This window comes from Palaemon carinicauda, chromosome 10 (assembly GCF_036898095.1).
Source record: "Palaemon carinicauda isolate YSFRI2023 chromosome 10, ASM3689809v2, whole genome shotgun sequence".
NCBI lineage: Eukaryota > Metazoa > Arthropoda > Malacostraca > Decapoda > Palaemonidae > Palaemon > Palaemon carinicauda.
Window position 1 is genome coordinate 123,261,991 of NC_090734.1, and position 13,421 is coordinate 123,275,411.

Here is a 13,421-nt window from a genome sequence, read left to right on the forward strand (position 1 = left end):
TTGGTTGTTATAAAGGCTTCTTAGTTCATTGGAAATTATTTCTAGTTTAGTTTCATTGCAAACTTTCTTGGTTTACTTCATTTACATTGGAAACTTTACTGGTCGTCTACAGTGTGTTTTGAAAATGATCTGATCGTAATTAGTTTCATTAGAAACTATTTCTGGTCTTCCATTTCGTTGGAAACTTACTGGCCATCTGCAATTTAATTGGAAACTTTCTGATGTTCTTCAGCTTCGTTGAAAATGGTTTTTGGTGTACTGTACTTCACTTTCTTTAGAAGCTCTTTCTGGTGTTCTTCAGTTTCATTGGTAACTGCTTGTTATTCTTCAGATTCATTGAAACTGTTTCTGATGTACTTCAGTTTCATTTGAAGTTGTTTCTGGTGTTCTTTGGTTTCATTGGAAGCTCTTTCGGGTGTCATTGGAAACTGATTCTGGTGTTCATTTTCATTGGAAGCTGCTTCTGGTGTTCATTTTCATTGGAAGCTGCTTCTGGTGTTCATTTTCATTGGAAGCTGCTTCTGGTGTTCTTCAGTTTCATTGCAAGCTGATTCTGTTTTTCTTCAGTTTCATTGGAAGCTGCTTCTGTTCTTCAGTTTCATTGCAAACTTTCTGGTATTCTTTAGTTTCATTGCAAACTTTCTTGTTATGCTTAATTGGAAACTTTCTGGTATTCTGCAGTTTCTTTGCAAATGGTTTCCGGTGCTTTTGTTTCATTGCAAATGGTTTCTGGTGTTTTTCAGTCTCATTGGAAAATGTTTCTGGTGTTCTTCAGTTTCACTGGAATATGTTTCTGGTGTTCTTCAGTTTCATTGGAATGTTTCTGGTTCTTCAGTTTCAGTGAAAAATGTTTTTGGTGTTCTTCAGTTTCATTTGCAACAATTAAGGGTGTTCTTCAGTTTCATTTGAAACTGTTTTCTGGTGTTTTTCAGTTTCATTTGAAACTTTCTGGTGTTCTTCAGTTTCATTTGAAACTTTCTGGTGTTCTTCAGTTTCATTTGAAACTTTCTGGTGTTCTTCAGTTTCATTTGAAACTTTCTGGTGTTCTTCAGTTTCATTTGAAACTTTCTGGTGTTCTTCAGTTTCATTTGAAACTGTTTCTGGTGTTCTTCAGTTTCATTGGAAACTGTTTGTTCTTCTGATTCATTGAAAGCTGCTTCGGGTGTTTTTCAGTTTCATTGCAAACGGTTTCTGGTGTTCTTCATTTTCATTGGAAAATGTTTTTGGTGTTTTTCAATTTCATTGGAAACTTTCTGCGGGTTATGCTACTAGTTTGTTACCAGAGAAAGTTAACAAATCAATAATTAGTGTTAGTGCAGGTGTCAGAGGTAGATGACATATATCATTGCCTCAATTTCTCTATTTGTTGCAAGAAAAATATACGGACAGAAAATTTTTAACATCAGTGGCTTGGTTTCACTGTTGGTATCTTGAAGGGTTTTATATTTTGAAGTAAGATTCATTTTAGAGATTTACATACAGATAGATGGATCTACGCAATTATTATTATTATTATTATTATTATTAAATGCTAAGCTACAACCCTAGTTGGAAAAGCAGGATGCTATAAGCCCAGGGGCCCCAACAGGGAAAATAGCCCAGTGAGGAAAGGAAATAAGGAAAAATAAAATATTTTAGGAATAGTAACAAATTTTCAAATAAATATTTCCTATTTAAACAATAAAACTTTAAGAGAACTAGAGGAAGAGGAACTAGATAGAAAAGTGTGCCCGAGTGTACCCTCAAGCAAGAGAACTCTAACCCAAGGCAGTGTAAGACCATGGTACAGAGGCTATGGCACTACCCAAGACTAGAGAACAATGGTTTGATTTTGGAGTGTCCTCCTAGAGGAGCTGCTTACCATAGCTAAAGAGTCTCTTCTACCCTTACCAAGAGGAAAGTAGCCACTGAACAATTACAGTGCAGTAGGTAACCCCTTGGGTGAAGAAGAATTGTCTAGTAATCACAGTGTTGTCAGGTGTATGAGGACAGGAGAATCTGTAAAGGATAGGCAAGACTATTTGGTGTCTGTGTAGGCAAAGGGAAAGAACCGTAACCAGAGAGAAGGGTCCTATGTAGTACTGTCTGGCCAGTCAAAGGACCCCATAACTCTCTAGCGGTAGTATCTCAACGGGCGGCTGGTGCCCAGGCCAACCCACTACCTAGTGTGGGCTGAATGTGGAGGAGGGCATGACTAACTTTACCACTGTTGAAATAGTTGAACTTAAAGGCAAGTGTTAATACTTTTTTTAAACCCGTCTGTCTTTTGTTTGAAGTGTCATTGGTACTAAATTGTAATTTAATATCTGAATAATTTTAGTTATGACTACTAAAGAAATTTCAACAATATGCTGCCACGTATATTGAATTCACAATCATTGGCTTGCCTTTAAAATAAAGATAAGAAAAATTATAAGGGGATATTCTTTTTTATTATCCATAAGCAATGTGTATTAGTGTAATGTACTGTGAAGTAGGGTGGCTTTTTTTTTTTTATCATATTTGTGTTTGAAGTTAATGTAACTACACTTTATGGAATTAATACTCCCTTTCAATGTGCAGAGTATCCAAGGGAATCCAGCACATAGCAATCGGCCACCTTCTTTTAAATAGTGATGGAATAAGTTTCTCCAGTTTGTCAGCATATAGAGTGAAGGAAGTCATGACATTTTCTCCAGCTTTGTCAAACTGTCTGAAAATGGGATAGATTAATAATGAACTACTAAACTATAGTCTAATGTACAGCATGAACTCCAAAACAAGGTACTGTACTATTCAACCATGATTGTATGGCTACAATCTTCTACAACAAACTATCAAGTAAGTTTAATTCCATTTTTTCTTATCCTGACGTAGTCAAGTTTTCTTAATTTAATCAAATCTTGGACAATATTTTTATACTTAGTACCTGTAATGATGTGGCAATTTTAATTGTCGTTAGGAAAAAGTTGGATATGTGGTTTGTATGAAGGAGAATTACTGCTTTTAAAACAAAGAAAATACTTAGGAAGAATATAATAAGCTTTATAATTATGGAATAGATATTTACTTGGCAATATACAATCTTTAATTGCTATGCAATGTTTTTATAGAATTCCATGTGATACAATGGTCTCGTCCATCTACGTAGGCACTTCCCCTCAGTTTTTGGGGTTAGCAGACCACAAAAAGAAAGATTATAAGGGGGCTTTTCTTCTTTTTTGCTCTCGGCATCAATGACCTTAGATGTCAGGATGCCAGATAACTCTAAATCAATCAATACTTTGCTCCTCACAGCCCACCACAAATTAAGCTTCATATACTGAATCCCCTGTTCGTGGTAACCAGGGCAACCGAAGGAAGCAGCAGTGCCTACCGGAGGTGCGTCTCAATTGCTTGTCATTCACTCCTATTTTTAGCACACTTACTACTCTCATATTTGTCCTATCACCTAGAGCTTTCCTCACCCCACCCATCCCCCCAAACCTTGGCCTTCCTCTTGTACTTCTATTAAATCTCATTTATCCCCTACAGCAGACGACCATTTTCCATTTTCAGTACATGAACAAACCACATCAAAACATATCCACTCTGGCTGCCAAATAATTTCTTACACCCATTCTCACCCAAACTACTTTGTTTCTAACACTATCTAATAGATACATCAGCCATATTCCACACAATTCATCTTGAACACATTCAGTTTCTGTCTCCATCACTTTCATTCCCCACAACTCCGATCCATACATTACAGTTGGTACAATCATTTCTCTTAAAGAAATCTTTACATTCATTCCTAGCCCTATATTCTTTACCACTCCCTTCAAAGCCCCAACACTTTTAACACTTTACATCCTTCATTCACACTATGGAGTAGATCTACTTTCACTCCTCTCTATATGCAGCAACAACATATCCCAAGTACTTAACTTGATCTACTTCCTCGAGTAACTCGCCATTCAACACAACATTCAACCTAGCAACGCCCTTCTTTTTAGTGCATCTCATAACCTTACTCTTACCCTCATTAACTCTCAACTTCCTTCTCTCACACACCCTTCTAAACTGTCACCAATTGACCCAGCTTCTCCAAGTCTGGAACCAATACAGTATTATCTGCAAACAATTGATTCACCAAGCACTTAAGCAATCACCCCTTTCACAACTCCATCTACATACAAAATGAACAACCATGGCAACATACACATCCCTTTCTTAGCCTCACTCTCACTGGAAACCACTCACTCACTCCGTTTCCTATCCTAACATGCTGTACTGCCTAGGTAGAAACTTCACTGCTTACAAACAACCTTCCACCAATTCCATATAACCACATCACATTCCACATCGCTTTTCTATCAATATTATTATAAGCTTTCTCCAGATCCAGAAACGCAATATACACCACCTTGCCTTTCGCTAAATATTTCTCGCACATCTGCCTAACTGTAAAAATCTCTTCCAAACATCACCTACCTCTTCTAAAACCACCCTGTACTTCTAAGATTGCATCCTCTGTTTTATCCTTCACCCTATTAATTAATACTCTACCATATACTTTCCCAACCACACTCAACAAACTAATACCCCTTGAATTACAAAATTCTTACACATCTCCTTTACCTTTGCATAGTGGAACAAACACGCACACCCAGTCCACTGTTATCGTTGGTATGTTGGTAACGATAAAAATTCTGTAAATATATAGGTCACAATAGAAATATATTTCAATAACAAAGTCTCACACAGCAAACCCTGCCCCTCTGGTGTTAGTAGTCAAGAAAATACTACCATTGCTCCATAAGTTTGTGTAGTTACAATATCTGTCAGCAATAATAGTAATAGTAAAAAGTGTAAATTTGAACTTGCTGAAATCAAGTGGTTCATTTGACCTTGAAATCATGGTGTCATTTGAAAGCTCATGTGCTGTTTTTTATCTGTCCGTAATAAGCATTATGGCCCTCTGAAATTTAAGAGACCTTGAACTTTAACCTACCAGTCTTCAAAACTATGCACTTTCACTGTTTTGATATATAATTATATTTCAAGCACTAAAAAATGAAGTTTTTGGTCTGGGTTTCATATAATCTGATGTCAAAAATAAATTGACCTTGTGTATTAATAGTATAAAGATTTCAATAGCAGTAACTACAAAGCTGTTCTAGTTTATTGTATTAATTTAGATTTTTTAAAATTTTAAGTGTTCATAACTTGGTTAAAAGTAACTAGATATATCGGTAACAATAACTACAACAATGTTTCAGTTAAGAGTACTAACTTACATATATTTTTTCCCATTTCTCAATTTTCATAACACTTTGATACAATACCCATACAGTACAGTACCTCTGTTATAGGAACTGTTGTAATTTTCTTTTCCTGTTAAGCTTTGGGATTCAAGTTTCCTACTTTTCTTCCGCATAATTCCTATTTCCGCAACATCATAAGTTTCTTGATTTTCTTCCGCATAACTCTTATTTTCATAACATCACCTTTATATCACTCTTATGCCTCTAAATTACATTTCTGCTTCTGACACTATAACCCTCGCCTAATGTTTCACTTTTATTTACTAACTCCCTATCCAGTTAACTGTTCTTTATACTTAAACTTTCAAGTCATTTACTTTCTAACTATAATTTTATGTACAGTTAGCTTCATTAATTCCGGTACACCTTGTGGAAAGCTAATGAGACATCCGACAGATGTATATTGTAGCAGGTCTTCATCATACCTCGTCGCACCATTCTTCTATCTATTGAAGTGCAGTATGGTTTGCTGTTCTTTTATTAATGTCTAAATAGGTGAGCGTTAGTGGGCAACTACTCACGACGTGATTCATTGTTTGGATTGGCTTCCTGCAGTGGCATTCAGTACTTTGTAACCACATTTCAGGAGGTTATCCCCTCTCTTACCAGTTTTTGTTCCTCTATTCAGGTGACCCATTTCCTCCTGGATCCACATGGCAGGTCTTCACCAGGGTTAGGGAGAGCATTGTTAGTTTCATTTATGTAGTCTGTATTTTGATAGGTCTGAGGTCTCTACTTCTTTCACAGTCCTGAAACTCGAACGTGTTTTCCGACTACTTGTTATACGATGGTGGCATAGCGAGTGCCTGGGATCATTTGGTTGTTTGGTCTGTTCATTTCTAGCTATGACATCGCGACAGATGTCGGTTGGTGCAATGCTGGCTAGTTTGTACAAAGTTAGTGGGGGTATTGCTCTCAGTGTACCAATGATTAGTCAACAGGCTTTATTTAGCTTGGTATTCAGTCTTTTGGTATGATTTGATCTTTCCCATACAGAGCAGAATATTCTGCAGTGGAGTAACTTGGTGCTAAGGCTGTTGGTTTCAAAAGTTTTGCAACAGCTCCCTGCTTGGTAGATATTATTTTTCTGATGTGGTTGTCTGGTGGTCGCTTTTCTCTCGAATTTGTTGACATAGTCCATGAAAGTCCGTGTTCTATCAAGTGACACCAAGATGACAGGATATGGATTGTTTTGCAGTTCTTTTAATTTCATTTTCTGTATGCCTGGTGGTTAAGATTGAATGAGCATAGCTAGGTTTTCCATTGGGTTTGCCTTAATAGTCCATGAGCCAGACCAAATATTAGTACCAATTGAAAGACTAAATACCATAGTGGATTTCAAATACTGTACTGTAGTTTAAACCTTCAACCATGGGGATTTTTATGTGATGGACAAGTCATATATTGTAGCCTATATGGAAATGTCTCTGGGCAATAATTGAACCATTCATATCCAATTAACATCACAACTTAACCACCTGAGAGAGTGTGTGTTGCATTTAATTTTCAGTCTATTTCATTAGTATTAAACTATACTATATAGACCTTTTATACCTTGATAATGACAACAAGGATGCCATATGTGATTAAATAATGAGAAATACAATACTGTTGTTAGTATAATTTTTACAATAGTGATTGTGGAAAAGTTATTGATGTTAAGCCAACTGTGTCCTAGACTTTGTTCAAAATCTAAAATTACCCTCCACGAGACTTAACTAAACATCAAGAAGAAAAAATTTATCAAAATGCTTTCTATGAAAGTAAATATCATAATATGCAGAATAGCAAGGTATGAATTCATGGCACTGGTAGTTCAAGAATTTTCGGGTGTCAAAGACCCACTTTACAATGGAATACAGGGAATGAAAGGAAATGCTTCGTAAAAAATTTCACTTTATACTGATTATTTGTATAGATAAAATTAGTAAATTTTGCAATTTGATAACCATACACGATTTTAATAATACACGCAAAATTGCCAGAAAATAAACCCAAATCTAGTTCTCTCACTCTTTTGAATATTTAATTTATCAGTTTGTAATCATATATCAGACTTCCAGACCATCAGTGTGGTTAAGGAACATTAATACTTGGTTAACTGGTTCATTTACCACCCCGAGAAATTTCCACCTAGGCTACAATGGCGAGACGTGGCTAAAATACAAATATGAGTGATACATTAGATATGTTCCTTTAGACATAGGGTTGTCTATTAATGTTTCCTCAACCCTTTTGTATCCTAACCTGTTAATATCAATCATGATTGCCCTTTAGTAATATTTATAGGTCTAAAAATTATTTATAATCTCATTACTTTATAACTTGATGGATTTTGTTAATTAAGTGGTGTTTGATTTCAGCAAACCTACCACACCAGATTTTACTTCATGTTGATGATGTATGATTATTAATGATAACTTTTACCATTTCTCTCTTTATTACTCTTGCCATAGAATTTTTATATTCAACACACCTCATATCATTTGTAATGTGAAATATTATTCATATACCAACATATTTTTAGTAGTTTAAAAATAAACATTAGCATACCAATAGATATTAACGTCCATCATTACAAGGCAATTAAGCTTTCATTCACAGAAAATTCAAGTGCCCATTGCTGTTTTACAATTAGGCTTTCATTCACAGAAAATTTAAGTGCCCATTGTTGTTTTACAAATAGGCTTTCATTCACAGAAAATTCAAGTGCCCATTGCTGTTTTACAATAGGCTTTCATTCACAGAAAATAAAAGTGCCCATTGCTGTTTTACAATTAGGCTTTCATTCACAGAAAATGTACGATTTTTAATGTGACATATACTGGTGTTGTTGGTATCAAAGACTAAAAAGTGTTTGACATCAGTGTGAATGGGAGCATTTTCTGAAGCGTGTAAAGTTAGTTAAATGCACATAAACAGTTAGTTAAGTGCACATAAACAAAGTGGTCTGACCAAAGTCCTACATATAAGGGGGTTAAAATGAAGAGTTGTTTTGCAATGAAAAAATTTATTGACTAACTGGTTCTCCCCTCAAGCAGCAATTACAAGGTTGGCAAATGTTTGATGCATGCTGTTTATTAGCCATCTGATCTGTTCTTGAGAGAGCATTCCACTCTTCTGCAGATACCACTTTGAGATCCCAAAGGGTAAACCTGCTCCAAGTGACGCGTGGCCTGACTACTCTACTCATCTGTTGCATTGAACACCAACTATTCAAGCCTGGTAGGGACGGGCATTGTCATCCTAGGAAACTGCATTTCCTCCCATGTTGTTCATGAATGGGACAGCTAACTATACCATCACATTTTACTGCTCTTGTAAGTCCACCATTTGTTTCCTTGCTTTAAGGACATTTTTCCTTTTAACCTATCACCTTTCGAGGTGGGACAGCCTATGCAAAATATCATATTGTGTGTACTCTGCTTTCAGGACAAGTAAAAACTGTGGTAGGATTCAGAAGTTATCTATCTGTAGGCAAGTGACAGCTATGCAAAAGCTTTAGAGGGTGCAACAGGTGCTATAGAGGAGGGATGCGGAAGTGCTGCAGAATTCAAGATATAACACGTAAGCTCAAGGGCTACTGTGTCCTGAAAACAAAGGAAATTTTTTACTGCAATCTTTAAAGACACCTTGCCACTACATCCTGTCTCTTTTAATATACATTGATCACGAGCACCTTTACCTTCCTCAGACTTAAAAATTCACAATATTTTTTTTTTTTAGTTTCAACCTGTCATAAAATCCAGTCCTAAGCATTTGAATCATATTTAGAGATACTTTACATGGTTTCTGCTTTTACAAAATCTTATGCTGTGCTAACACATTTCTTTATTTGGTATGTCACACAGATTGCGCATTATGCATTTCAGCCAGACATTTGATATTTGGGTGGTCAGGGTACATTCAGCAGTAAGCAACCAATTGCAGAAATAAGGAACCCCAATTTACTACATTGAGACTTAAGTGGATGTAATGTTACTTGAAGGTTGTATATATATGAAAGGGGAGAAACAGGCTTTAGAAAATTTTTATTCTAAATGGATGAAGTAGTTTACATTGTTGATTTTCACCGTGCAAGGAGTGTTTTTGCTCTCTGATTTTTATTAATTTTTCCTTTACCTTATTCTGTATATTTATATACTTGCATTGGTCTACTTTCAGGGTAATGCTGCCCGACTGAAGGAAAATGGCACTTTGTCCCTGCAGAAGTCTAAAGAGTAGATGAGGAATTACAATCATGAGATGGCAATGAAAAGGACTGTAGCTTCATCTACGGGAATTTAACCGGACTGTTGTCATATTTGCACGAGATGATGAGTTCAACTAATTACCTCACCAGCAGGTAAAAAATTAAGATTACCAACATCTTAAATGCTGAAAAGGCTCCATTTGGAAGACAGATGAGATATTACGATAAAATGCATATCTGCAGGATTACATTGGACATAATTTAGATTTCTTCTGTCAATGAAGATGGAGATTGATTTAGACGAGGTAATGGCTTGTCTTTAGTCTGATGGTTGCATCATCTGCAGGAATGATGATCATATCTCACAGGCTTATCTGTAAGAGGAGATTGTTGCAGTTGTTTGATTAATCAGTAGAAGACTTGAGATGTAAAGTTTTACTACATATTGGCTGGAGATCTACTACTGTCCCTTATCTGCAGGATGAAGGAATAGTCACCCTCATCTGGAGAAAACGTTCATTTACCAGAAGTGATGTTGATGGAGGAAAACTGCTCTAGACCGTTGTATTCTGGAAAGTACGGAGATTATATGAAGGATTAGATGATTACTATTAACTGCAGGGGACTGATTGACAAACTAATAAACTGGAGTTTACTATTAACTGCAGGGGACAGACTGACAAACTAATAAACTGGAGTTAAGTACATGATGCCAGTAAACTTGACTGCATTTGTTCATAGGAGAATATTCTTCACAATTCGTGCTTCATCAGTTCTAGTGCTTATTCTCTCCTGTGTAGAATAATTTTTAAATAAAAGTAAAAAATTATTAAAACCAAAGTTTTATATTCCTATATAAAGAAGATTAAAACAGAACACTTTTATATTCCTATATAAAGAAGATTAAAATAATTGAAATGCATTTTTAAGGACAATTTCTTTGAAAAGTTTTGAATTATATACAAATTAAGTTCAGATAATTTAAAAACATTTGCCAATCTCTTATATTCAAATTCTATAATTTACCACCTTAATTTCAACTGTCAGTCCCTAGTTTCTTGATAAAAGCTATGTGGCTTAAAATAAAAAATGTTCCTCATTTATGCTAACCTTTTAAAATATTTTGAATAGTTTGGACATGGACAAAATAAAATATCAATACACTTTCCAACTCATGCATGATATCAAGATATTTAAAGCATCATCACCTAACGAAAAACCCGAGAGAGGTAATATACCAAAGGAAGGGAGGAGAGGAGCGTATTTGGTAGGGAGGAGAGGAGCGTATAACTATAAGGAGTAGAGGTCAAAATAGCATAAGATAAAATTTGAGAGAATTGGATCACAGGTAGACAAAACAAGACAGACTAAAGAGCCCAGCGAAAAGAGAAGAGACCAAAGGAGCTCGGCAAGAATACAAAACGAGAGACCAAAGAGCTCAACAAGATGAAAAGAGAAGAGACCAAAGGAGCTGAGCAAGAAGAGAAGAGACGAGAACAAAGGAGCTGAGCAAGAAGAGAAGACAAGAACAAAGGAGCTGAGCGAGAAGAGACCAAAGCAGCTCGCCGAGAGGATACGAGACCAAAGGAGCTGAGTAAGATGAGAAGATACGAGACCAAAGGAGCTGAGTAAGATGAGAAGATACGAGACCAAAGGAGCTGAGCAAGAAGAGAAAAGACCAAAGGAGCCGAGCAAGAAGAGAAGAGACAAGACCAAAGGAGCTAAGCAAGAAGAGAAAAGACAAGACCAAAGGAGCTGAGCAAGAAGAGAAAAGACAAGACCAAAGGAGCTGAGCAAGAAGAGAAAAGACCAAAGGAGCTGAACAAGAAGAGAAGAGACAAGACCAAAGGAGCTGAACAAGAAGAGAAGAGACAAGACCAAAGGAGCTGAACAAGAAGAGAAGAGACAAGACCAAAGGAGCTGAACAAGAAGAGAAGAGACAAGACCAAAGGAGCTGAACAAGAAGAGAAGAGACAAGACCAAAGGAGCTGAACAAGAAGAGAAGAGACAAGACCAAAGGAGCTGAACAAGAAGAGAAGAGACAAGACCAAAGGAGCTGAGCAAGAAGAGAAGAGACAAGACCAAAGGAGCTGAGCAAGAAGAGAAGAGATAAGACCAAAGGAACTTGGTAAGAAGAGAAAGACCAAAGGAACTTGGTAAGAAGAGGAGAGACCAAAGGAGCTCAGCAGGAAGAGAAGAGGAGAGACCAAAGGAGCTCAGCAGGAAGAGAAGAGGAGAGACCAAAGGAGCTCAGCAGGAAGAGAAGAGGAGAGACCAAAGGAGCTCAGCAGGAAGAGAAGAGGAGAGACCAAAGGAGCTCAGCAGGAAGAGAAGAGGAGAGACCAAAGGAGCTCAGCAAGATGAGAAGAGACCAAAGGAGCTCAGCAAGATGAGAAGAGACCAAAGAAGCTCAGCAAGAAGAGAAGAGACGAGACCAAAGAAGCTCGGCAAGAAGAGAAGAGACGAGACCAAAGAAGCTCAGCAAGAAGAGAAGAGACACTACCAAGGGAGCTTAGAAAGAAGAGAAGAGACAAGACCAAAGGAGCTGAGCAAGAAGAGAAGAGAAGACCAAAGGAGCTGAGCAAGAAGAGAAGAGACAAGACAAAGGAGCTGAGCAAGAATAGAAGAGACAAGACCAAAGGAACTTGGTAAGAAGAGAAAGACCAAAGGAGCTGAGCAAGAAGAGAAGAGACAAGACCAAAGGAACTTGGTAAGAAGAGCGAGACCAAAGGAACTCGGTAAAAAGAGAAGAGCGAGACCAAAGGAACTGAGCAAGAAGAGAAGAGACAAGACCAAAGGAGCTGAACAAGAAGAGAAGAGACAAGACCAAAGGAACTTGGTAAGAAGAAAAAGACCAAAGGAACTCAGTAAAAAGAGAAGAGTGAGAGCAAACGGGCTCAGTAAGAAGAGAAAGAGACAAGACCAAAGGAACTCGGCAAGAAACAGAGAAGAGACCAAAGAAGCTCGGCAAAAAGAGAAATACGAGACCAAAGGAGCTCAGCAGTAAGAGAAGACAAGACCAAAGGAGCTCAGCAGGAAGAGAAGACAAGACCAAAGGAGCTCACCAGGAAGAGAAGACAAGAGACCAAATGAGCCCAGCAGGAAGAGAAGACGAGAGACCAAATGAGCCCAGCAGGAAGAGAAGACGAGAGACCAAATGAGCCCAGCAGGAAGAGAAGACGCCCAGCAGGAAGAGAAGACGAGAGACCAAATGAGCCCAGCAGGAAGAGAAGACGAGAGATCAAAGGAGCTCAGCAGGAAGAGAAGAGGAGAGACCAAAGGAGCTCAGCAGGAAGAGAAGAGGAGAGACCAAAGGAACTCGGCAAGAAAGAGAGCAAAAGAGCAACTAGACTGCAATAAACCAAAGGAGCTAAGCAAGAAAGAGAGCAAAAGACCAACAGACCAAAGAAGCACAGTTAGAAGAAGAAGAGACTAAAAGAGCACATTAGAGATCAATGAAGCACAGCTAGAATACATGTCCAAAGGAGCACAGCTAGAAGACGACGCACCAAAGGATCATATAGAAGATGAAGAGACCAAAAGAGCACAGTTAGAAAACAGAGGTCCTAGGAGCATGACTGAAAATACATGATAAAATATGTAGGATTTCCAAATTTCACTACGTGAAGCACAACCCATCCCCGTAATCAGGGAATAGCAATATAATGATCCAGTCACAAATTAGTCTTTTAAAACCTACAACTCATGTTGCAAACTCAGTGAAATATGTTAGTTTACATTATAATTTATACAAACAAGATCCTTGTCTCCTTATGGTATTTAATGTTGAAAAACCTAGCCATTAAAGTTTTTAAATCTTTAGCTGTAAGGAAACTACTAGATTTTTTTTTCATTCAAACTAAAGTTTCATCTTTTGAAATCCATTCCACTATAATTAATGATGGTTAAATTTGGTTAATTTTAATATCTTTGTCACAAGT

At 37.2% G+C, this 13,421-nt stretch overlaps 1 long non-coding RNA gene across 2 annotated transcripts in view; it reads left to right on the forward strand.

Moving 5' to 3' along the window:
* Positions 1–10,129, forward strand: part of LOC137648723 (uncharacterized) — a 79,612-nt gene extending 69,483 nt beyond the window's left edge. Inside the window, exons 7-9 of one of the 2 annotated variants that reach the window (XR_011045687.1) lie at positions 2,563–2,820; positions 8,415–8,608; positions 8,721–10,128. This is a non-coding gene — a long non-coding RNA (uncharacterized lncRNA). Of the gene's footprint in view, positions 1–2,562; positions 2,821–8,414 lie in introns of both variants that reach the window. The other variant, XR_011045686.1, reaches the window with a different exon arrangement.
* The last annotated feature ends 3,292 nt before the right edge of the window (positions 10,130–13,421 follow it).